At 52.5% G+C, this 26,512-nt stretch overlaps 1 long non-coding RNA gene across 1 annotated transcript in view; it reads left to right on the top strand.

The window, feature by feature from the left end:
* The first annotated feature begins 1,105 nt into the window (after nt 1-1,105).
* Nucleotides 1,106-26,512, top strand: part of LOC141165243 (uncharacterized) — a 196,152-nt gene continuing 170,745 nt past the window's right edge. The window contains exon 1 of the long non-coding RNA XR_012251111.1: nt 1,106-1,193. This is a non-coding gene — a long non-coding RNA (uncharacterized lncRNA). The remainder of the gene's footprint in view (nt 1,194-26,512) is intronic.

The raw sequence follows: 26,512 nt of genomic DNA, 5'->3' as shown, positions 1-26,512 counted from the left end.
TTGCAATCATAATAACAATAAACCTTTTCTGCTCTCACGCAATGCTTTGCTTTGGTTGGCCTTTTTTTTTTACAGAGATGTCCTCCTGTACTACTAGTTGTGTTACATGAAGAGTCTTTGAATTAATCAGCCATAAAGCGGTTGTTCCAAGATTACAAGTTATAACCTATTGACAGGACCCAATGGTTTCTGACAATGGGTTGCTGGAGTCCCCCACTTGAATTGAGCGATGGTCGACCGTGCACCACTTCATTGTCTATGAAATTGACGGGAGGTAACTGAGCGCTGTACTTGGGCCATGTAGGGCTGTTCCTGAGACAATGACTGGATCACTGTGTCCATGTTTGACCTTCACTCCATTTAAATTAGGAACTATAGAACCCAGTTGTTATGGGTGAGGGGGTCTAAGCGGCGGGACCCTCATCAATCACAGTACAGTCTTGGTACAATGTCTTTATGCTGACCTTACAAAAATTGTCTGGTTAACTATCACTACCCTGACGTAGTCCTACACATTTTAGTCCATATTGGCTACTACAGACGTTCTAAGTGGCCATCCCTGTTAAATGATATTGGGAGAAGGACGATGGGTATATTCATTCACAGATGTTTTACTATCCAGTGAAAATTTTAAACACGGAACTCTTCTGTCCAGACAATGATTCTGTCTGCAGAAACGATCATTCACTGTTAACCAACGGACTGGAATGTGGTATCCAAATATATTAATGGAAGATGAGTATGTAAAAGGCAAAGGAATATCCACCATTCAGTGATAGTCAATAGAATTTAATAAAAGTTTTTAATAATAATTTTATTTATAGAGAGCCAACATATTCCGCAGCACTTTACAATTGAGTGAGGAGATGTACAGACAATAACAGTACAAAGTAACACATAGATCAACAGTTACAGGAGGAGTCAGGTCTCTGCTTACAATATATAAACTAATCTTTAATATTGAATTATCATTTGTGCTTTTTACATACTCTTCTTGCACTCCTATCGACCACAGATCATGTTAGACTTAAGATGTAAAAAATATGAAAAATCCTTATACTCACCGCCCACCTCTCAGGAACCTATGCTTCTCACCATCAGCTGTCCAGTCTTCGATGCACCGTGACCTTTTGTGGGATTTTACGCCACAGTGGCTATCAGAAGATGCGACGAGTGGTGGGCGGTCTAGTAAGGTGAGTGGCTAACATTTTGCTGAATCTGGGGAGAAGAGAAATACAAAAAAAATCTGAATTTTGCCAAATGTGGATTTTTGTAAAATTTTAGTAGAATTCAATTCTACTTGAATATATTTGCTCCTCTCCACTCGTATAAGCATTAAATGATTGGGTTCAGCTGATCTTGATTTAAATGTATTAGCACATTTAGACCACAGAGGATGTGAAGAACCCGCTCCTCGCCATCCCGTCCAGCGTCACTATTACGTCGGAGGGATCACGCGGTACAATCTCCTCACTTGCACCAACACCCCCTGGGGACACGTAAGGTCAGCTTGGCACAATTTTACACAGAAACCCCCTGTTCACACGGGCCCAGGGAGGCACGGTAAGTGAGAGGATGTGACCCACGCAGTCGCTGACGTGGCACCACACTCACAAGGCTGAGAGGCCCCTTTCACTAGCATCAGTGAAACAGAGCCTGGTCAAGCCGGTAGGACTGCCACCAGTTCCTCTTTAGATATAAGCCTGGTCCATTAATGGAATTATATCGGGCCAGAAACCAGCCCCGGTAGCATGGAAAGTTAAAACTAGGGACACGGATGTGTGAATTCGTGGATCGAGATAAAAGCTGCCCAAGGTTAAATTGTATATTTAATCGCCTTAAGGGAACACTAGACAAAACACTATGTACATAATGATTATACATATACATTGGTCAGGCATGCAATTACAGGTATGCAAAAGGTATAAGCGGATGAAACATGTCAGTTACCTATTTGATGTTCGACCATGTGTGCTGGGCCACCTGGGGGCATGGGGTGGCAGCTGGTTCCAGTTCCTTCCAACATATTACTCGACTTGGCCCCCGTTTTAGAAGTGAACAGCAAGCATGACAAAGAGAGAGCACATGGCCTTACACAAGCCTTTTAACTCCTTGGTCGGTTACACCCTCTTCCGCCCCCCGGGATGGTCCTAATCCCCCCTCCCCTGGGGTTTTGTGGCTAAAACTGCAAAAATTAATGAACATAACTTCCCAACGGAAGGTCATAGGGCGGCGGTTTTAGCTCCATCGGATCTGATCTGGCTCCCGTTATGCCTGGAGACCAAACACGGCTTCGCTACCTGGCTTCCACTAGCTGTTCGGCGTATATCCCCACCCTGGGGTGTTAGAACGGATTAAGACCATGGAAGGTGTTTGGCCCGCTCCAGAGATCTCGAAAATGTAACCGGTATGGGGCTAGGACTTACGATAACTCCGTATTCTCCTTATATATCTTTATGAAATCCGATCTGACTGGATGAAGTAGTTGGGCTCCACACGGGGTCATCCTGTATGAGCTTGGAGACTAGCTATGGTGGGTGTCGATCACCTGGTGAGCCAGGTGTCCTGTTACAGCTACTCATGCTGAAGGAGGATTGTTATCTGCCATTAAATCCCCCATATCCTCCACAGAGGGAATGGGTCATCAAAAAATAACCTATTGCTTAAATCCAATTCTTGTATATATATTTTTCCCCTTCTCCCATGACAGCACCACCTGAGAGAGGGTATCCGCCCACCAAGGACAGGAACCTACTGAATAAGAAGGCGGTACCTCTCTTCCGCATCAGTTTTGGTTCCTGTCCTTGATGGGAGCCTCTCTAGGTGGTGCCTCGCCTACCTATTCGTAGGATCTGGAGTTGGATCCCGGGATCGATGCGGCCTGGAGGCCGTGAAGAAGCAGCAGATGGGTCCTCTGTTCCCAGCCCCATGTTGCTGGTACCTGGGTCTGCGTGCGGGGGGGGGGGTGGGCGCCTTCCGGGATCCTCTCCTGCATGCGCTGGGTCCTGCGGCAGGGTCTGCGCATGCACGGTGGCCGTGGCTGGGCGCCGGCAAGCACGTCATCCGGGCTGCGCACGAGGGATCCTGCGGCGTGGCAGCTGGCATGTAAAAAAAAAAAAATGTATATTTTAGTGGGAAATATTGAAAAAAATATATATCTATAATAAAAAAAAAAAAAGTATAAGATAAAATTAAATGACAGAAAGAGAGAGCACACTGCTGCCGGAAGGGGAGGGGCCCAAAGGAGGTGGAGCCCCCTTATGATTTAAAAGGATGGGAAGCAGTCAAGATGGCGCTGTCTGCATTCCCGTCATCATGAGTGAGGAGCCGCAGTCACCTGGGCAGCAGCAGGAGGAACAGCAGCAGCCACAGGTGCCTAAGCAGCGTAAACAGTTTAAGCAAAATGTGAGACAACCGGAGCAATGGGAGTCTTCCCATCATCAGAGCTACAGTGGGGGTCATACGAGTGCCGGAAGAACCGGTCAGAAGAAATCTCGTGAATCCACCTCCGCCAGATGGGAGCATTCATGTGTACGGTGTAATGCACACGCCCGGACAGACTGGCGTGTGCGTGTTTAGTGGCTCCACTGTGCCATGAACCGGAGAGTGCCTGGCACACTAAGTATCTGCTCGATCCGACCAAGGTCGCACGACGGCATACAGCGCCAGTGCACCAGGGAGGAACCGAGCAGAGGGACCAGGATCTACTCCAGGTCAGACTCCGGACACGGCTGTTGACCCACACCGGGGAATACAGGAACAGGCAGGCTAGAGTGCAGGCTGGGTAGGGTTCAGTACAGACTGGGAGACGGGTTCAGAGCCGCAGATGCGGTAATAAAGCAGAGCAAAGCGAAACCGCAGACGCGGTGGACAAGGCTGAGCAGAGCGAAACCGCAGACGCGGTAGACAAGGCTGAGCAGAGCGAAACCGCAGACGCGGTAGACAAGGCTGAGCAGAACGAAACCGCAGACGCGGTAGACAAGGCTGAGCAGAGCGAAACCGCAGACGCGGTAGACAAGGCTGAGCAGAGCGAAACCGCAGACGCGGTAGACAAGGCTGAGCAGAGCGAAACCGCAGACGCGGTAGACAAGGCTGAGCAGAGCGAAACCGCAGACGCGGTAGACAAGGCTGAGCAGAGCGAAACCGCAGACGCGGTAGACAAGGCTGAGCAGAGCGAAACCGCAGACGCGGTAGACAAGGCTGAGCAGAGCGAAACCGCAGACGCGGTAGACAAGGCTGAGCAGAGCGAAACCGCAGACGCGGTAGACAAGGCTGAGCAGAGCGAAACCGCAGACGCGGTAGACAAGGCTGAGCAGAGCGAAACCGCAGACGCGGTAGACAAGGCTGAGCAGAGCGAAACCGCAGACGCGGTAGACAAGGCTGAGCAGAGCGAAACCGCAGACGCGGTAGACAAGGCTGAGCAGAGCGAAACCGCAGACGCGGTAGACAAGGCTGAGCAGAGCGAAACCGCAGACGCGGTAGACGAGGCTGAGCAGAGCGAAACCGCAGACGCGGTAGACGAGGCTGAGCAGAGCGAAACCGCAGACGCGGTAGACGAGGCTGAGCAGAGCGAAACCGCAGACGCGGTAGACGAGGCTGAGCAGAGCGAAACCGCAGACGCGGTAGACGAGGCTGAGCAGAGCGAAACCGCAGACGCGGTAGACGAGGCTGAGCAGAGCGAAACCGCAGACGCGGTAGACGAGGCTGAGCAGAGCGAAACCGCAGACGCGGTAGACGAGGCTGAGCAGAGCGAAACCGCAGACGCGGTAGACGAGGCTGAGCAGAGCGAAACCGCAGACGCGGTAGACGAGGCTGAGCAGAGCGAAACCGCAGACGCGGTAGACGAGGCTGAGCAGAGCGAAACCGCAGACGCGGTAGACGAGGCTGAGCAGAGCGAAACCGCAGACGCGGTAGACGAGGCTGAGCAGAGCGAAACCGCAGACGCGGTAGACGAGGCTGAGCAGAGCGAAACCGCAGACGCGGTAGACGAGGCTGAGCAGAGCGAAACCGCAGACGCGGTAGACGAGGCTGAGCAGAGCGAAACCGCAGACGCGGTAGACGAGGCTGAGCAGAGCGAAACCGCAGACGCGGTAGACGAGGCTGAGCAGAGCGAAACCGCAGACGCGGTAGACGAGGCTGAGCAGAGCGAAACCGCAGACGCGGTAGACGAGGCTGAGCAGAGCGAAACCGCAGACGCGGTAGACGAGGCTGAGCAGAGCGAAACCGCAGACGCGGTAGACGAGGCTGAGCAGAGCGAAACCGCAGACGCGGTAGACGAGGCTGAGCAGAGCGAAACCGCAGACGCGGTAGACGAGGCTGAGCAGAGCGAAACCGCAGACGCGGTAGACGAGGCTGAGCAGAGCGAAACCGCAGACGCGGTAGACGAGGCTGAGCAGAGCGAAACCGCAGACGCGGTAGACGAGGCTGAGCAGAGCGAAACCGCAGACGCGGTAGACGAGGCTGAGCAGAGCGAAACCGCAGACGCGGTAGACGAGGCTGAGCAGAGCGAAACCGCAGACGCGGTAGACGAGGCTGAGCAGAGCGAAACCGCAGACGCGGTAGACGAGGCTGAGCAGAGCGAAACCGCAGACGCGGTAGACGAGGCTGAGCAGAGCGAAACCGCAGACGCGGTAGACGAGGCTGAGCAGAGCGAAACCGCAGACGCGGTAGACGAGGCTGAGCAGAGCGAAACCGCAGACGCGGTAGACGAGGCTGAGCAGAGCGAAACCGCAGACGCGGTAGACGAGGCTGAGCAGAGCGAAACCGCAGACGCGGTAGACGAGGCTGAGCAGAGCGAAACCGCAGACGCGGTAGACGAGGCTGAGCAGAGCGAAACCGCAGACGCGGTAGACAAGGCTGAGCAGAGCGAAACCGCAGACGCGGTAGACAAGGCTGAGCAGAGCGAAACCGCAGACGCGGTAGACAAGGCTGAGCAGAGCGAAACCGCAGACGCGGTAGACAAGGCTGAGCAGGCAGGAACCGCCGAAGCGGTAGACAAGGCTGAGCAGGCAGGAACCGCCGAAGCGGTAAGTAAGACTGGACAGAGATAAATCGCCGAAGCGGTAAACAAAGACAAAGCAAAGGAGATAGGGCTCTGTTCACACGGAACAGACTGGAAAAGAAAGGCAGAACCAAATACACACAAGGTACTTGCAAAGAAGTAGCGAAAGGACTCCAACTCACAAACGGAAGTACAATGACAACTAGTAGAAGTTAGGTGCAGGTTCAGACTCTACAGAAAAAGGGAACAAACGGACATAAAGACAAAACAGGTAAGAAGCTAGGAGACAGTTCAGACAAGAACAGTTACTGCAACAAAATGCAAGAACGAGCCTAGGTAAAGCCAAGTGCTGGTTCAGACACTGCAGAAAAGGGGAGCAAACGAACATAAAGACAAAACAGATAAGAAACTAGGAGAAAGTTCAGACAGGAACTGTACTACAACAAATACAGGAGCAAGTCTGGGTATGCGGCCCCCAGAGGGCGAGACAAACAGGCTAGGAGCGTGTTCAGACAGGCCTGGAAATACAGCCTCCAGGAAGGCAGAGAGACTGCTGGCTAGAGTGCACAGACAGTACACAGTTCAGACACGGGAACTGATACCGTAAGGCAGGAAACATAGACAGGACCTGGCATGTCAGCAACCAGAAGCCAAATGACAGAACAAGATGCTCAGGCATGGATTCCAAGAAGCAGCTGGTTTAAATACCAGGTGACAAACAGCAATAGGCTGAGGACGCATTAGGGGTGTGTCTGCAGCAGCTACAAGAATCAGGAAGTTCGGCGGGCGTCGCCCTAAACAGCAAGAGCAAAGCAAAGCAGACAACATGGAAAGAAGCCAAAGTGGCAGTCTGGACTGGAGATCAAATGCGCTCTCCTGCACAGTGGGAGATGGACCACTATGCAAGGATGCCGTCAGGTATGTTACAATACCCCCCCCTTACGCTCCCTCTTCTTCAGGCCTGCCAAAATCTTCTGCAGGGAATTTGAGGGCCAATCCTTCTCTTCAAGGAGATTACTTCTACTGTACACAGGAAAAGACAAAACTGGTCTCATCTGGGTAGCTAGGATGCTACCTCCTATCCAGCCATCCTCAGCACCAGACGAAACGGGTGGAGTACCTTGAACAGCACACAAGGAAGTCTCTCTCCACTCATTATCAGGTAGCACCCCAGAGGGTTCAGGAGACAACTGGAAGTCCTCCGCCGGGTTGGAGAGGTGCAGAGACTCAGGGGTGACCTCTGCTTCGGGGTACATCTTGTCAAGCTCACAGGATGAAATAGGCGAGGTATCAGGTACAAGGTGTAGAAAAGTCACTGTCCCTTTGTTATCTGGTGGTGCCCCGGAGGATTCAGGAAACAACTGGAGGTCATCCGCCGGGTTGGAGGAGTGCAGAGACTCAGGGGTAACCTCTGCTTCGGAGTACACTAGGTCAGACTCACTGGACGAAGCGGGCGAGGTATCAGGTACAGAGTATAGGAAAGTCTCTGTCCATTCGCTACCAGGTAGCACCCCGAAGGGTTTAGGAGACAACTGGAGGTTCTCCGCCTGGTCAGAGGGGTGTAGAGACTCGCGGGTAACCTCTGCTTCGGAGTACACTAGGTCGGACTCACTGGACGAAGCGAGCGAGGTATCAGGTGCAGAGTATAGGAAAGTCCCTGTCCATTCGCTACCAGGTAGCACCCCAAAGGGTTCAGGAGACAACTGGAGGTCCTCCGCCTGGTCGGAGGGGTGTAGAGACTCGGGGGTAACCTCTGCTTCGGAGTACACTGGGTCGGACTCACTGGACGAAGCGAGCGAGGTATCAGCTACCGGGTGTAGGGAAGTCTCTCTCCATTTGTCATCAAGTGGTATCCCGGAGGGTTCAGGAGGCAACAGGGAGTCCTCCGCCAGGTTGTAGAGGTGCATGGACTCGGAGGTAATCACTGCTTCGGAGTACCCTTGGACAGGCTCACCGGTTAAAGTGGGTGAAGCATCAGATACCGGGTGCAGGAAATCCTCCTGTGTGGATTCTGGGTGGGCAGCAGTCTCTTCGGGCAGGAGAACTGGTGCGCTACCCACGCACATTACCCATCGGGGCTGCTCCGGGATACTGGGAAGTGAAGCTTCAGCAGGGACTTCAAGGTTGGGGTCAGGAGGTCTTTGGGAGGACAAACCCTGGCGTGACGGCTTGCCTCTACGCCTAGCACGTCTGGACTGCCTCTTGAGGTTGGAAGAAGTATTCCGGGGAGCGTAGTCATCCTGTGTTAATACTGGGTGGGCAGTAGTCTCTTCGGGCAGGAGGACTAGTGCGCTACCCACACACATTACCCATCGGGGCTGCTCTGGGATATTGGGTAGTGAAGCTTCAGCAGGGGTTTCCGGGTTAGGGTCATCAAAGACCATTAGAAAGGCCACCAGGAAGGCCTGCAGGTCCAGGACGATAAGATCCTGTGCGTCCCATAGGGGGGTGATCCATTTCAAGGCATCACCCGCTAGGTAAGACATCATGAATCCCACTTTAACACGATCGGTGGGAAAATAAAGAGGGTAGAACTTGAAGTGTAGCAAGTATTGCTCCACAAATGCACGACTCAGTCTTAGATCCCCATAGTACCATGGCGGATCCGCAGGAACGAGTGCTGATAGATCCATCTGGATGGGAGCGTAATTCGCCTGGAACTCAGCTGGTAGCAAAAAATAAAAAATAAATAAATTTCTTCTAGATGCACGTATTCGCAGAAAAACGTCTCAGAGAGCGAAGGCCGTGGGGCTCAACAGGAACCATGTCCTGAGCATGCTGTAATGCACACGCCCGGACTGACTGGCGTGTGCGTGTTTAGTGGTTCCACTTTGCCATGAACCGGAGAGTGCCTGGAGGGGCGTAACTAAGTATCTGCTCGATCCGACCAAGGTCGCACGACGGCATACGACGCCAGTGCACCAGGGAGGAACCAAGCAGAGTGACCAGGGTCTACTCCAGGTCAGACTCCGGACACGGCTGTTGACCCACACCGGGGAATACTGGAACAGGCAGGCAAGAGTGCAGGCTGGGTAGGGTCCAGTACAGACTGGGAGACGGGTTCAGAGCCGCAGATGCGGTAATAATGCAGAGCAAAGCGAAACCGCAGACGCGGTGGATAAGACCGAGCAGAGCGAAACCGCAGACGCGGTGGACAAGACCGAGCAGAGCGAAACCGCAGACGCGGTGGACAAGACCGAGCAGAGCGAAACCGCAGACGCGGTGGACAAGACCGAGCAGAGCGAAACCGCAGACGCGGTGGACAAGGCTGAGCAGAGCGAAACCGCAGACGCGGTGGACAAGGCTGAGCAGAGCGAAACCGCAGACGCGGTAGACAAGGCTGAGCAGAGCGAAACCGCAGACGCGGTAGACAAGGCTGAGCAGAGCGAAACCGCAGACGCGGTAGACAAGGCTGAGCAGAGCGAAACCGCAGACGCGGTAGACAAGGCTGAGCAGAGCGAAACCGCAGACGCGGTAGACAAGGCTGAGCAGAGCGAAACCGCAGACGCGGTAGACAAGGCTGAGCAGAGCGAAACCGCAGACGCGGTAGACAAGGCTGAGCAGAGCGAAACCGCAGACGCGGTAGACAAGGCTGAGCAGGCAGGAACCGCCGAAGTGGTAAGTAAGACTGGACAGAGATAAATCGCCGAAGTGGTAAGTAAGACTGGACAGAGATAAATCGCCGAAGTGATAAACAAAGACAAAGCATAGGGGACAGGGCTCTGTTCACACGGAACAGACTGGAAAAGAAAGGCAGAACCAAATACACACAAGGTACTTGCAAAGAAGTAGCGAAAGGACTCCAACTCACAAACGGAAGTACAATGACAACGAGTAGAAGTTAGGTGCAGGTTCAGACTCTACAGAAAAAGGGAACAAACGGACATAAAGACAAAACAAGTAAGAAACTAGGAGACAGTTCAGACAAGAACAGTTACTGCAACAAAATGCAGGAACGAGCCTAGGTAAAGCCAAGTGCTGGTTCAGACACTGCAGAAAAAGGGAACAAACGGACATAAAGATAAAACAGGTAGGAAGCTAGAAGACAGTTCAGACAGGAACTGTACTACAACAAATACAGGAGCGAGTCTGGGTATGCAGCCCCCAGAGGGCGAGACAAAGAGGCTAGGAGAGTGTTCAGACAGGCCTGGAAATACAGCCTCCAGGAAGGCAGAGAGACAGCTGGCTAGAGTGCACAGACAGGACACAGTTCAGACACGGGAACTGATACCGTAAGGCAGGAAACATAGACAGGACCTGGCATGTCAGCAACCAGAAGCCAACTGACAGAACAAGATGCTTAGGCATGGATTCCAAGAAGCAGCTGGTTTAAATACCAGGTGACAGACAGCAATAGGCTGAGGACGCATTAGGGGTGTGTCTGCAGCAGCTACAAGAATCAGGAAGTTCGGCGGGCGTCGCCCTAAACAGCAAGAGCAAAGCAAAGCAGACAACATGGAAAGAAACCAAAGTGGCAGTCTGGACTGGAGATCAAACGCGCGCTCCTGCACAGTGGGAGATGGACCACTATGCAAGGACGCCGCCAGGTATGTTACATACGGCAACCACCGCCTCCGATACCCTAGTCTGAACGGCAGTGTGGTGAGTGATCTTCATGTAAGTTCACCTTGGTAATGTGCTCTTCTCTGTTTTTTCTCTTTTCTCTCCTTTCATTTCTTTCTGGTTGTTAGGAACCAAAAAAGAGTAGTTCCAAGAATAAGAATAAAGAGTGTGCATTATGTAAAGTTAGCCTTCCCAGCTCCTACGCTAAGAACCTCTGCTCTAATTGTATCCAGAAAACTATAGCAGAGGAGTCCCCTAGTTTTTCTATGGATTTAAAAACCTTAATCCAGACGGAGGTCAGGGATTCCTTAAAGAACTTGACGTCTCGTAAGAGGAGGAAGCAGAAACGAGTTTCCTTGGACTCAGAGGAATCAGTAGAGTTCCGTTTCACGAGGGAATATCCTTCCCCCTCTGACCTCTCTTCATCGTCTTCATCAGAGTCTTCGGATGATGATGGAGGGGGTAGGCCATGTTTTTCAGTGGACAATACTGAAAGATTGGTCAAGGCTATTAAAGTGACTGGGTATTGCCGATGCCAAAGCTCCCAGAACAGTTCAGGACGTCATGTTCGGGGGCTTAGATCAGAAGAGGAGACTCACATTCCCAGTTAACGATAGGACAAGACTCTTATAGACAGGGAGTGGAAAAAACAGAGAGGAAAGGCCAGCTGCCTTCTTCTAAGAGGAGATACCCTTTTGAAGAGGAGGATGCAGCTAAGTGGGACAAAACCCCTAAAATTGATGTGGCCATCGCGTAGTCCTCGAAAAGATCCACACTGCCCTTTGAGGATTTGGGGACCCTAAAAGATCCGCTTGATAAAAACAGGCCTGGGATTCCTCAGCAGGGGCTCTGAAACTGGCAGTGGCAGCCACCTGCACCACCAGGTCTATGATGATCTGGCTTCAGCAGTTAGAGGACCAGATCAAAGGGGATGTCTCTAGAGAGAAAATTCTGTCGGGTCTTCCTCTTTTGCAGGGGGCGGCTGCATTCCTTGCAGATGCATCAGCAAATTCAGTTAGGCTTGCTGCCAGGTCAGCAAATCTTTCTAATGCAGCCCGTAGGGAATTATGACTCAAGAGCTGGCTAGGGGATGTGCAGTCAAAATCTAAACTCTGCTCAATCCCTTGCGAAGGGGACTTTCTTTTCGGGAAGGCCTTAGATGACATCCTGGATAAGGCCGCGGACAAGAAACATGGGTGCCCTACTGTATCTGTTCCCTGATATAAGAGCTCCTTTCGGAAGAGGAAATATAGTCGGAGCAATTTTCCCAGAGACCAAAGTGGTTGGAAAGACAGGAAACCGAATAACAGAGGCTTCATGTTCGGGGGTCCATCCTCCGAGAATAAGAAAGCCCCAAAGTGACGGACCTCCCCAGGTAGGAGGAAGGTTGTCCCACTTCCTTCCTGCCTGGGAAAAAATCTCGTCCAGTGCTTGGATTTTAGGGATAATCAGGAGGGGGCTGAAGTTGGAGTTCAAATACATTCCCAGAGACACCATCAGGATTTCAGCCCCCAGAGGCCTAAGGGAGCAGATGGCCCTGCAGCAGCAAGTACTCGTTCTAGTTGTAAAGGGGGTTCTAGTAGAAACACCAGTACCCGAGCAAGGGAGAGGGTTTTACTCAACTCTCTTCCTAATAAAGAAGCCGGATGGCTCCTTCAGAACCATTGTCAACTTGAAGAAGCTGAACGACCATTTGATTTACAGGCCATTCAAGATGAAATCAATAAAATCGGCCATAAAAATGTTGTTTCCAGAATGTTATATGTGCGTCTTCGATTTGAAGGACGCTTACTACCACGTCCCAATCTTTCCTGCACACCAACAGTTTCTGAGGGTAGCTGTACGGTTCGGCTAGCACATAAGGCATTTTCAGTTTGCAGCTCTTCCCTTTGGCATCTCCATGGCTCCAAGGGTTTTCATAAAGATTATCCTGGAAGTCACAGCGCATCTAAGGGAGAAAGATTTGCTAGTCATCCCTTACCTGGGTGATTTTTTAGTGGTGGGCAGATCAAAACAACTCTGCGCACTGGCTCTGGCGGAAGTCATGACCAGTCTAAATTGCCTGGGTTGGATGTTAAATTTAGAAAAATTGAGACTAGAACCAAAAAAGCTTCAATCATTCCTGGGTCTCATTTTGGACTCGGAAAACCAGACTTGTCTTCTGCCAGAGGACAAGAAACTGAAGATCAGTTCCCTCATATCACGTGTAATCAGCAATCCATCCATGACCTTGAGAAATGCAATGTCTCTATTGGGTACGATGACATCTTGTATCCCAGCAGTTCAGTGGGCCCAGTTCCATTCCAGACGTCTTCAGCAGGAGATCTTGACAGCAGACAAACGGCTCAGAGGTTGCCTGGATGGAAGAATATCCCTTTCAAGTTTAGTAATCAACTCGCTGGACTGGTGGATGAATCCGGTAAATCTATCTCTGGGGGTTCCTTGGTCTTTCCAGGTGTCAGATACGATTACGACAGACGCAAGCACAGAAGGCTGGGGATCTCACCTGAGAGATCATTCAATACAAGGCCTCTGGTCGGACAGCGAGACGGGTCTCTCCTCCAACATGAGGGAGCTGTTGGCAGTCAGAAATGCGCTAGTAGAGTTCAGTTCTCTTCTTCAGGGTCAACACATCCGGATAATGTCGGACAACCGAACGACCGTCGCCTACGTCAATCGTCAGGGGGGTACAAGATCCCTTCCTCTGATGTTAGTAGCGGATCAGATCCTTCATTTTGCGGAGAGTCATCTATTCACGCTCTCGGTGCTGCATTTAAGAGGAGAGGAGAACGTAAAAGCCAATTTTCTAAGTCGACACATCTTGAAACAAGGAGAATGGGAATTGAATCCAGTGGTATTCCAGCAGATTGTCGGCCGATGGGGACAACCTCAGATAGATCTGTTTGCAAACAAACACAATCGGAAAACCAAAATCTTTTGCTCCCTGAATCCAAAGGAGAAGCCGTTTGCGGTGGACGCGCTGCAAATTCCTTGGGACTTTACCCTGGCCTATGCCTTTCCCCCTCTAATGCTGATCCCTACTATCCTAAGGAAGATCCGAGAAGAACAGGCGAGGGTTATATTGATCGCCCCGTTTTGGCCCAAGAGACCATGGTTCACTTGGATGAAGAGAATGTCCCAAGCAGATCCATGGGTTCTTCCGGACACCCCAGATCTCCTCAGGCAGGGCCCAGTCTTCCATCCCCAAAGATCGGGCCTGCATGTGATGGCCTGGATTTTGAAAGGTCTGTGTGCGCGGGTCTGTGTGCGCAGGGAGCAGTAACTTCACTCTCCTTCATAGCAGGCACACAGCGGAGCCGCGCTGCGGCTCCTACTGGTGCAGCCTATCTCCTGTGCCCGCTGTTAAAGGGCATGAATATTCACCCCCTCCCCATGCCCATGGGCGTGGAGAGAGGTTAAATATTCATGCCCTTTAACAGTGGGCACAGGAGATAGCCGGCAGCAGCAGGAGCCGCAGCGTTGCTGATACGCTGTGTATCGCTACTAAGGAGCACTGAATAATCATTTTCTTTAGCAGCGGGGACAGTGTAGGCTGCAGCAGGCGGCTGCTGCCTCCTGTGCCCCGCTCCTCCACCGATACCGCTCCCCCAACACCACACATAAATATACACCCCCCCAACATTCGGACTATAAGACGCACCCCCTATTTTCCTCCAAAATTTTGGAGGAAAAAAGTGGTTCTTATAGTCCAAAAAATGCGGTAAATAGGTGCACAGTGTCCACCCCTGGTGCATGCACAAACAACTTGGGGCCCCTGTGTAAGAAATGTATCTGGTTCCCCCTCTTTTATGGCGACAAAGCTACAGATATATACACTGCTCAAAAAAATAAAGGGAACACTCAAACAGCAGAATATAACTCCAAGTAAATCAAACTTCTGTGAAATCAAACTGTCCACTTAGAAAGCAACACTGATTGACAATCAATTTCACATGCTGTTGTGCAAATGGAATAGACAATAGATGGAAATTATTGGCAATTATCAAGACACCCTCAATAAAGGAGTGGTTCTGCAGGTGGGAACCACAGACCACATCTCAGTACCAATGCTTTCTGGCTGATGTTTTGGTCACTTTTGAATGTTGGTTGTGCTTTCACACTCGTGGTAGCATGAGACGAACTCTACAACTGACAGAAGTTGCTCTGGTAGTGCCGCTCATCCAGGATGGCACATCAATGCGAGCTGTGGCAAGAAGGTTTGCTGTGTCTTTCAGCGTAGTGTCCAGAGGCTGGAGGCGCTACCAGGAGACAGGCCAGTACACCAGGAGACGTGGAGGGGGCCGTAGGAGGGTAACAACCCAGCAGCAGGACCGCTACCTCTGCCTTTGTGCAAGGAGGAACAGGAGGAGCACTGCCAGAACCCTGCAAAATGACCTCCAGCAGGCCACAAATGTGCATGTGTCTGCACAAACGGTTAGAAACCGACTCCATGAGGGTGGTATGAGGGCCCGACGTCCACAGATGGGGGTTGTGCTCACAGCCCAATACCATGCAGGACACTTGGCATTTGCCACAGAACACCAGGATTGGCAAGGTCGCCACTGGTGCCCTGTGCTCTTCACAGATGAAAGCAGGTTCACAGTGAGCACATGTGACAGACGTGACAGAGTCTGGAAACTCCGTGGAGAGCGATCTGCTACCTGCAACATCCTTCAGCATGACCGGTTTGGCAGTGGGTCAGTAATGGTGTGGGGTTACATTTCTTTGGATGGCCGCACAGCTCCATGTGCTCGCCAGAGTTAGCCTAACTGCCATTAGGTACCGAGATGAGATCCTCAGACCCCTTGTGAGACCATATGCTGGTGCGGTTGGCCCTGGGTTCCTCAAAATGCAGGACAATGCCAGACCTCATGTGGCTGGAGTGTGTCAGCAGTTCCTGCAAGATGAAGGCATTGAAGCTATGAACTGGCCCGCCCGTTCCCCAGACCTGAATCTGATTGAACACATCTGGGACATCATGTCTCGCTCCATCCACCACCGTCACGTTGCACCAAAGACTGTCCAGGAGTTGGCGGATGTTTTAGTCCAGGTCTGGGTGGAGATCCCACAGGAGACCATCCGCAACCTCATCAGGTGCATGCCCAGGCATTGTAGGGAGGTCATACAGGCACGTGGAGGCCACACACAATACTGAGCCTCATTTTGACTTGTTTTAAGGACATTACATCAAAGTTGGATCAGCCTGTAGTGTGTTTCCACTTTAATTTTGGGGGTGACTCCAAATCCAGGCCTCCATTGGTTAATAAATTTGATTTCCATTGATGATTTTTATGTGATTTTGTTGTCAGCACATTCAACTTTGTACAGAACAAAGTATTCAATGAGAATATTTCATTCATGCAGATCTCATTGTCCTCTTCATCACCTCCCTCATTGTCCTCTCCTCCACCTCCCTCATTGTCCTCTCCACCATCTCCCTCATTGTCCTCTCCACGACATCCCTCATTGTCATCTCCCTCCACATCCATCATTGTCCTCTCCACCACCTCCATCATTGTCCTCTCCACCACCTCCCTCATTGTCCTCTCCACCACATCCCTCATTGTCCGCTCCCCCCACATCCATCATTGTCCTCTCCCCCACATCCATCATTGTCCTCTCCCCCACATCCATCATTGTCCTCTCCACACCATCCATCATTGTCCTCTCCCCCAGCCCCCTCATTGTCCTCTCCATCACCCCTCTCATTGTCCTCTCCACCACCCCCCTCATTGTCCTCTTCACCACCCCCCTCATTGTCCTCTCCACCACCCCCCTCATTGTCCTCTCCACCACATCCCTCATTGTCATCTCCCCCCACATCCATCATTGTCCTCTCCCCCACATCCATCATTGTCCTCTCCCCCAGATCCATCATTGTCGTCTCCACACCATCCATCATTGTCCTCTCCATCACCCCTCTCATTGTCCTCTCCATCACCCCTCTCATTGTCCTCTCCACCACCCCCTCATTGTCCTCTCCACCACCCCCCTCATTGTCCTCTCCACCACTCCCTCATTGTCCTCTCCACCACCCTCCTCATTGTCCTCTCCACAACCCCCCTTATTGTCATCTCCCCCACCCCCCTCATTGTCCTCTCCACCTCCCCCCACATTGTCCTCTTCACCACCTCCCTCATTGTCCTCTCCTCCACCTCCCTCATTGTCCTCTCCACCATCTCCCTCATTGTCCTCTCCACGGCATCCCTCATTGTCATATCCCTCCACATACATCATTGTCCTCTCCACCACCTCCATCATTGTCCTCTCCACCACCTCCCTCATTGTCCTCTCCACCACATCCCTCATTGTCCGCTCCCCCCACATCCATCATTGTCCTCTCCCCCACATCCATCATTGTCCTCTCCACCACCCCCTCATTGTCCTCTCCACCACCCCCTCATTGTCCTCTCCACCACCCCCTCATTTTCCTCTCCACCAACCCCCTCATTGTTCTCTCCACCACCCCCTCATTGTCCTCTCCACCACATCCCTCATTGTTATCTCCCCCCACATCCATCATTGTCCTCCCCCCACTTCCATCATTGTCCTCTCCCCCGCATCCTTCATTGTCCTCTCACCCACATCCATTATTGTCCGATCCCCCACATCCATCATTGTCCTCTCCCCCACATCCATCATTGTCATCTCCACCAACCCCCTGATTGTCCTCTCCACCGCCTCCTCATTGTCCTCTCCTCCACCTCCCTCATTGTCCTCTCCACCACATCCCTCATTGTCATCTCCCCCCACATCCATCATTGTCCTCTCCCCCACATCCATCATTGTCCTCTCCACCACATCCCTCATTGTCATCTCCCCGACATCCATCATTGTCCTCTCCCCCACATCCATCACTGTCCTCTCACCCACATCCATCATTGTCCTCTCCACCACCCCCTCATTGTCCTCTCCACCACCCCCTCATTGTCCTCTCCACCACCCCCTCATTTTCCTATCCACCAACCCCCTCATTGTTCTCTCCACCACCCCCTCATTGTCCTCTCCACCACATCCCTCATTGTTATCTCCCCCCACATCCATCATTGTCCTCCCCCCACTTCCATCATTGTCCTCTCCCCCGCATCCTTCATTGTCCTCTCACCCACATCCATTATTGTCCCATCCCCCACATCCATCATTGTCCTCTCCCCCACATCCATCATTGTCATCTCCACCAACCCCCTGATTGTCCTCTCCACCGCCTCCTCATTGTCCTCTCCTCCACCTCCCTCATTGTCCTCTCCACCACATCCCTCATTGTCATCTCCCCCCACATCCATCATTGTCCTCTCCCCCACATCCATCATAGTCCTCTCCACACCATCCATCATTGTCCTCTCCCCCAGCCCCCTCATTGTCCTCTCCATCACCCCTCTCATTGTCCTCTCCACCACCCCCTCATTGTCCTCCCCATCACCCACCTCATTGTCCTCTTCACCACCCCCCTCATTGTCCTCTCCACCACCCTCCTCATTGTCCTCTCCACAACCCCCCTTATTGTCATATCCCCCACCCCCCTCATTGTCATCTCCCCCACCCCCCTCTTTGTCCTCTCCACCTCCCCCCTCATTGTCCTCTTCACCACCTCCCTCATTGTCCTCTCCTCCACCTTCCTCATTGTCCTCTCCACCATCTCCCTCATTGTCCTCTCCACGACATCCCTCATTGTCATCTCCCTCCACATCCATCATTGTCCTCTCCACCACCTCCTTCATTGTCCTCTCCACCACCTCCCTCATTGTCCTCTCCACCACATCCCTCATTGTCCGCTCCCCCCACATCCATCATTGTCCTCTCCCTCACATCCATCATTGTCCTCTCCACCACCCCCTTCATTGTCCTCTCCACCACCCCCTCATTTTCCTCTCCACCACCTCCCTCATTGTCCTCTCCACCACATCCCTCATTGTCCTCTCCCCCCACATCCAGCATTGTCCTCGCCCCCACATCCAGCATTGTCCTCTCCCCCACATCCATCATTGTCCTCTCCACCACATCCCTCATTGTCATCTCCCCCCACATCCATCATTGTCCTCTCCCCCACATCCATCACTGTCCTCTCACCCACATCCATCATTGTCCTCTCCACCAACCCCCTCATTGTTCTCTCCACCACCCCCTCATTGTCCTCTCCACCACCTCCCTCATTGTCCTCTCCACCACCTCCCTCATTGTCCTCTCCACCACATCCCTCATTGTTATCTCCCCCCACATCCATCATTGTCCTCCCCCACTTCCATCATTGTCCTCTCCCCCGCATCCATCATTGTCCTCTCACCCACATCCATTATAGTCCTCTCCCCCACATCCATCATTGTCCTCTCCCCCACATCCATCATTGTCCTCTCCACCAACCCCCTCATTGTCCTCTCCACCGCCTCCTCATTGTCCTCTCCTCCACCTCCCTCATTGTCCTCTCCACCACATCCCTCATTGTCATCTCCCCACACATCCATCATTTTCCTCTCCCCCACAACCATCATTGTCCTCTCCCCCACATCCATCATTGTCCTCTCCACACCATCCATCATTGTCCTTCCATCACCCCTCTCATTGTCCTCTCCATCACCCCTTTCATTGTCCTCTCCACCACCCCCTCATTGTCCTCTCCACCACCCCCTCATTGTCCTCTCCACCACCCCCTCATTGTCCTCTCCACCACCCCCCTCATTGTCTTCTCCACCACCCCCCTCATTGTCCACTCCACCACCCTCCTCATTGTCATCTCCACAACCCCCTTCTTGTCATATCCCCCACCCCCCTCATTGTCCTCTCCCCCACATCCATCATTGTCCTCTCCACCACCCCCCCTCATTGTCCTCTCCACCACCTCCCTCATTGTCCTCTCCACCACATCCCTCATTGTCATCTCCCCCCACATCCAGCATTGTCCTCTCCCCCACATCCATCATTGTCCTCTCCACCACATCCCTCATTGTCATCTCCCCGACATCCATCATTGTCCTCTCCCCCACATCCATCACTGTCCTCTCACCCACATCCATCATTGTCCTCTCCACCACCCCCTCATTGTCCTCTCCACCACCCCCTCATTGTCCTCTCCACCACCCCCTCATTTTCCTCTCCACCAACCCCCTCATTGTTCTCTCCACCACCCCCTCATTGTCCTCTCCACCACATCCCTCATTGTTATCTCCCCCCACATCCATCATTGTCCTCCCCCCACTTCCATCATTGTCCTCTCCCTCGCATCCTTCATTGTCCTCTCACCCACATCCATTATTGTCCGATCCCCCACATCCATTATTGTCCGATCCCCCACATCCATCATTGTCCTCTCCCCCACATCCATCATTGTCATCTCCACCAACCCCCTGATTGTCCTCTCCACCGCCTCCTCATTGTCCTCTCCTCCACCTCCCTCATTGTCCTGTCCACCACATCCCTCATTGTCATCTCCCCCCACATCCATCATTGTCCTCTCCCCCACATCCATCATAGTCCTCTCCACACCATCCATCATTGTCCTCTCCCCCAGCCCCCTCATTGTCCTCTCCATCACCCCTCTCATTGTCCTCTCCACCACCCCCTCATTGTCCTCCCCACCACCCCCCTCATTGTCCTCTTCACCACCCCCCTCATTGTCCTCTCCACCACCCTCCTCATTGTCCTCTCCACAACCCCCCTTATTGTCATATCCCCCACCCCCCTCATTGTCATCTCCCCCACCCCCCTCTTTGTCCTCTCCACCTCCCCCCTCATTGTCCTCTTCACCACCTCCCTCATTGTCCTCTCCTCCACCTTCCTCATTGTCCTCTCCACCATCTCCCTCATTGTCCTCTCCACGACATCCCTCATTGTCATCTCCCTCCACATCCATCATTGTCCTCTCCACCACCTCCTTCATTGTCCTCTCCACCACCTCCCTCATTGTCCTCTCCACCACATCCCTCATTGTCCGCTCCCCCCACATCCATCATTGTCCTCTCCCTCACATCCATCATTGTCCTCTCCACCACCCCCTTCATTGTCCTCTCCACCACCCCCTCATTTTCCTCTCCACCACCTCCCTCATTGTCCTCTCCACCACATCCCTCATTGTCCTCTCCCCCCACATCCAGCATTGTCCTCGCCCCCACATCCAGCATTGTCCTCTCCCCCACATCCAGCATTGTCCTCTCCCCCACATCCATCATTGTCCTCTCCACCACATCCCTCATTGTCCTCTCCACCACATCCCTCATTGTCATCTCCCCCCACATCCATCATTGTCCTCTCCCCCACATCCATCACTGTCCTCTCACCCACATCCATCATTGTCCTCTCCACCAACCCCCTCATTGTTCTCTCCACCACCCCCTCATTGTCCTCTCCACCACCTCCCTCATTGTCCTCTCCACCACATCCCTCATTGTTATCTCCCCCCACATCCATCATTGTCCTCCCCCCACTTCCATCATTGTCCTCTCCCCCGCATCCATCATTGTCCTCTCCCCCGCATCCATCATTGTCCTCTCACCCACATCCATTATAGTCCTCTCCCCCACATCCATCATTGTCCTCTCCCCCACATCCATCATTGTCCTCTCCCCCACATCCATCATTGTCCTCGCCCCCACATCCATCATTGTCCTCTCCACACCATCCATCATTGTCCTCTCCATCACCCCTCTCATTGTCCTCTCCACCACCCCCCTCATTGTCCTCTCCACCACCCCCCTTATTGTCATATCCCCCACCCCCCTCATTGTCATCTCCCCCACCCCCCTCATTGTCCTCTCCACCTCCCCCCTCATTGTCCTCTCCACCACCTCCCTCATTGTCCTCTCCACCACCTCCCTCATTGTCCTCTCCTCCATCTCCCTCATTGTCCTCTCCTCCATCTCCCTCATTGTCCTCTCCACCATCTCCCTCATTGTCCTCTCCACCATCTCCCTCATTGTCCTCTCCACGACATCCCTCATTGTCATCTCCCTCCACATCCATCATTGTCCTCTCCACCACCTCCATCATTGTCCTCTCCACCACCTCCCTCATTGTCCTCTCCACCACATCCCTCCTTGTCATCTCCCCCCACATCCATCATTGTCCTCTCCCCCACATCCATCATTGTCCTCTCCCCCACATCCATCATTGTCCTCTCCACCAATCCCCTCATTGTCCTCTTCACCACCCCCTCATTGTCCTCTCCACCACCTCCCTCATTGTCCTCTCCACCACATCCCTCATTGTCATCTCCCCCCACATCCCTGATTGTCATCTCCCCCCACATCCATCATTGTCCTCTCCCCCACATCCATCATTGTCCTCTCCCCCACATCCATCATTGTCCTCTCCACAACATCCCTCATTGTCCTCTCTCCCAGCCCCCTCATTGTCCTCTCCATCACCCCTCTCATTGTCCTCTCCACCACCCCCCTCATTGTCCTCTCCACCACCCCCCTCATTGTCCTCTCCACCACCCTCCTCATTGTCCTCTCCACCACCCTCCTCATTGTCCTCTCCACCACCCCCCTTATTGTCATCTCCCCCACCCCGCTCATTGTCATCTCCCCCACCCCCCTCATTGTCCTCACCACCACCCCCCTCATTGTCCTCTCCACCACCCCCCTCATTGTCCTCTCCTCCACCTCCCTCATTGTCCTCTCCACTATCTCCCTCATTGTCCTCTCCATGACATCCCTCATTGTCATCTCCCTCCACATCCATCATTGTCCTCTCCACCACCTCCATCATTGTCCTCTCCACCACCTCCCTCATTGTCCTCTCCACCACATCCCTCATTGTCCTCTCCCCCCACATCCATCATTGTCCTCTCCCCCACATCTATCATTTTCCTCTCCACCACCCCCTCATTGTCCTCTCCACCACCCCCCTCATTGTCCTCTCCACCACCCCCTCATTGCCCTCTCCCCCACCCCCTCATTGTCATTTCCCCCACCCCCCTCATTGTCCTCTTCACCACCTCCCTCATTGTCCTCTCCTCCACCTCCCTCATTGTCCTCTCCTCCACCTCCCTCATTGTCCTCTCCACCATCTCCCTCATTGTCCTCTCCACGACATCCCTCATTGTCCTCTCCCTCCATATCCATCATTGTCCTCTCCACCACCTCCCTCATTGTCCTCTCCACCACCTCCCTCATTGTCCTCTCCACCACATCCCTCATTGTCCTCTCCCCCCACATCCCTCATTGTCCTCTCCCCCACTTCCATCATTGTCCTCGCCACCACCCCCCTCATTGTTCTCTCCACCACATCCCTCATTGTCCTCTCCACTATCCCCCTCATTGTCCTCTCCACCACATCTCTCATTGTCCTCTCCACCACCCCCTCATTGTCCTCTCCATCACCCACCTCATTGTCCTCTCCACCACCCCCCTCATTGTACTCTCCACTACCTCTCTCATTGTCCTCTCCACCACATCCCTCATTGTCACCTACCCCCACGTCCCTCATTGTCCTCTCCCCCAAATCCATCATTGTCCTCTCCTCCACATCCATCTTTGTCCTCTCCACCCCCCCTCATTGTCCTCTCCACCACCCCCCTCATTGTCATCTCCACCGCATCCCTCATTGTCATCTCCCCCACCCCCTCAATGTTATCCCCCACCCCCTCATTGTCCTCTCCACCACCCCCCTCATTGTCCTCTCCACCACCCCCTCATTGTCCTCTCCACCACCCCCCTCATTGTCCTCTCCACCACCCTCATTGTCCTCTCCACCACCCCATCATTTTTCTCCCCCACCCCCTCATTGTCCTCTCCCCCATCCATCATTGTCCTCACCACCACCCCATCAATGTATTCTCCCCACCCCCATCATTGTCCTCTCCCCCACCACTCCCATCATTTCTCTCCCCCACCCCCATCATTGTCCTCTCCCCCATCTCGATCATTGTTCTTCTCCACCTCCATCATTGTCCTCTACACCATCTCCATCATTGTTCACCATCACTTCCATCATTGTCCTCTCCCCCAAATCCATCATTGTCCTCTCCACCACCTCCCTCATTGTCCTCTCCATCCCCCCTCATTGTCCTCTCCACCACCCCCTCATTGTCCTCCCCACCACATCCCTCATTGTCATCTCTCCCACCCCCATCATTATTATCCACCACCCCCTCATTGTCCTCTCCTCCACCCCCCTCATTGTCCTCTCCACCACCCACCTCTTTGTCCTCTCCACCACCCCCCTCATTGTCCTCCCCACCCCCCTCATTGTCCTCTCATGCACATTCATCATTTTCCTCTCCACCACCTCATTATTTTTCTCCCCCTCCCCCCTCATTGTCTTTTCCCCCTCATCCATCATTGTCCTCACCACCACCCCATCATTGTATTCTCCCCACCCTCATCATTGTCCTCTCCCACACTACCCCTATCATTGCTCTCCCCACCCCTATCATTGTCCTCTCCCCCATCCCCATCATTGTTCTTCACCACCTTGATCATTGTCCTCTATACCATCTCCATCATTGTTCACCACCACTTCCATCATTATCCTCTTCACCTCCATCATTGTTCTCCACCACCTCCATCATTGTTCTCCACCACCTCCATCATTGTCACCCCCCACCCCCATCATTGTCCTCTCCCCCACCCCATCATTGTTCTTCACCTCCATCATTGTCCTCTACACCATCTCCATCATTGTTCACCACCACTTCCATCATTGTCCTCTTCACCACCTCCATCATTGTTCTCCACCACCTCCATCATTGTCATCTCCCCCACCCCATCATTGTTCTTCACCTCCATCTTTGTCCTCTACACCATCTCCATCATTGTTCACCGCCACTTCCATCATTGTCCTCTTCACCACCTCCATCATTGTTCTCCACCACCTCCATCATTGTCATCTCCCCCACCCCCATCATTGTCCTCTCCCCCACCCCAACATTGTTCTTCACCTCCATCTTTGTCCTCTACACCATCTCCATCATTGTTCACCGCCACTTCCATCATTGTCCTCTTCACCACCTCCATCATTGTTCTCCACCACCTCCATCATTGTCATCTCCCCCCCCACCCCATCATTGTCCTCTCTACCACCACCCCATCATTGTTCTGCACCACCTCCATCGTTGTTCTTTTCACCACCTCCATCATTGTCCTCTTCACCACCCCCATCATTGTCATCTCCTCCACCCTCATCATTGTTGTCCCCCACCAACCCCTATCATTGTTGTCCGTCACCAACCCCATCATTGTTCTCTACCACCACCCCATCATTATTCTGCACCACCATTCCCATCATTGTTCACCACCACTCCCATCATTGTTCTCCACCACCACCCTCATTATTGTTCTCCGCCATTACACCCATCATTGATCACCACCACCCCATCATTGTTCTGCACCACCACCCACATCATTGTTCTGCACTACCATCCCCATCATTGTTCTAGACCTCTGCCTAGTGTATTGGTTAAAGGGAACCTGTCACGTCCTAGCTACCCTCTACACTAACCCCATAGCATTGTTAGTGATACAATGTGCATCACTAACAAGCTTTTTCCATTAAAATTGGTGCAGCTATCATGATTTTATAACCTTTAATATACTTAGATCCTACCTGCTCATTCAGTCATAGGGTTGTGCTTGTCATATTCAGTCATGGGTGGGCGCAGCATTCACTCACTGCTGGCGCTGCTCATGTATTTGAATACTACTCCCAGCAAGCGCTGATATTGTGGGGCGCATGCGCACTTGTAGATGTCCAGCCGCCTGCGCAGTGAGGATGTTGATTACCAGCTTTACTGCGCATGTGCTATGGCGCTCTCTTCCCCACGCTTGCACAGTGAGGCTGTGTGATTACCAACGTCACATAGCGCATGTGCAGTGAAGCTGGTAATCACACAGCCTCACTGTGCAGGCGGCCGGACATCTACAAGTGCGCATGCGCACCACAATATCAACGCTTGCCAGGAGCAGGATTCAAATACATGGGCGGCGCCAGCAGTGAGTGAATGCTGCGCCCACCCATGACTGAATATGACAAGCACAACCCTATGACTGAACGAGCAGGTAGGATATAAGTATATTAAAGATTGTAAAATCATTATAGCTGCACCAATTTTAATGGAAAAAGCTTGTTAGTGATGCACATTGCATCACTAACAATGCTATGGGGGTCAGTGTAAAGGGTAGCTAGGTTCCCTTTTAAAAAACAAAACAAAACACTCACCTCTCAGTCCGATCCCCCGCAGCATCGTCGTCGGCAACTTTCAAGCCGCATGGACCTGTGTCAGGAAGCTGAGGACAAATTCCTGCATCTCCGCTGCCATTTTCCCCTGTAGGCAGCGGAGCTACAGAATTGTGCCCTGCCCCCCACACATGATGAGGGCAATCTAGGGCTCCGAGCAACAGGCCAGATTGCCCTCAGTATTAGCTGCCCTGCAAGGGCCCCCCTCCACCTCCGGGCTCTGGTGCAGCTGCACTGGTGGTATGTCCGCCCCTGGCATGCACAAGATAAATTAAAGAGACCCGGTCGTGTTCCGAAACACTATTTATCTGCAGATATAGGGCTATTCTGCAGGTTAATAGTTGTATTGCTGTCTGTCCTCCTTACTAAAAGTGCAGCTGTAAGGAGATAATTAACTGTAATCCTCCGGCTTTCAGTCAAAGAGGTGCATCGGATCAGCTACAGTCATCGCTCAGTAAACAGTGAGTGGTTGTTGTAAGCACACACTGGCACTTTGACCGATTTCTCTGCTCCGAATCTGCACAAAGCGAGCTGTGAATCGAATGCCGTGGTGCTCACCACCGCCACTCATAATGCTCTGAGTGATAATTAATCGCTCTGGCCATGCCTCTGTGACTGAAAACTGGCAACTTCTGAAGGAATAAAGTTCATTTTCTTCCAATAACTGCACTTTTAGTAAGACGTCTGGACAGCATTGAAATGCTATTAACCTGCATATTAACCCTGTATCTGCAGGTTAATAGTGTTTGTGGAAATCACAGGTGCCCTTTAAAAATGTTT

The sequence above is a fragment of the Phyllobates terribilis genome, unplaced genomic scaffold (genome assembly GCF_046119375.1).
Source record: "Phyllobates terribilis strain yellow unplaced genomic scaffold, ASM4611937v1 Scaffold_11__3_contigs__length_659146591, whole genome shotgun sequence".
Lineage (NCBI taxonomy): Eukaryota > Metazoa > Chordata > Amphibia > Anura > Dendrobatidae > Phyllobates > Phyllobates terribilis.
Note: the sequence above shows the minus strand (reverse complement) of the source record. Positions and strands in the feature narration are given on the sequence as shown.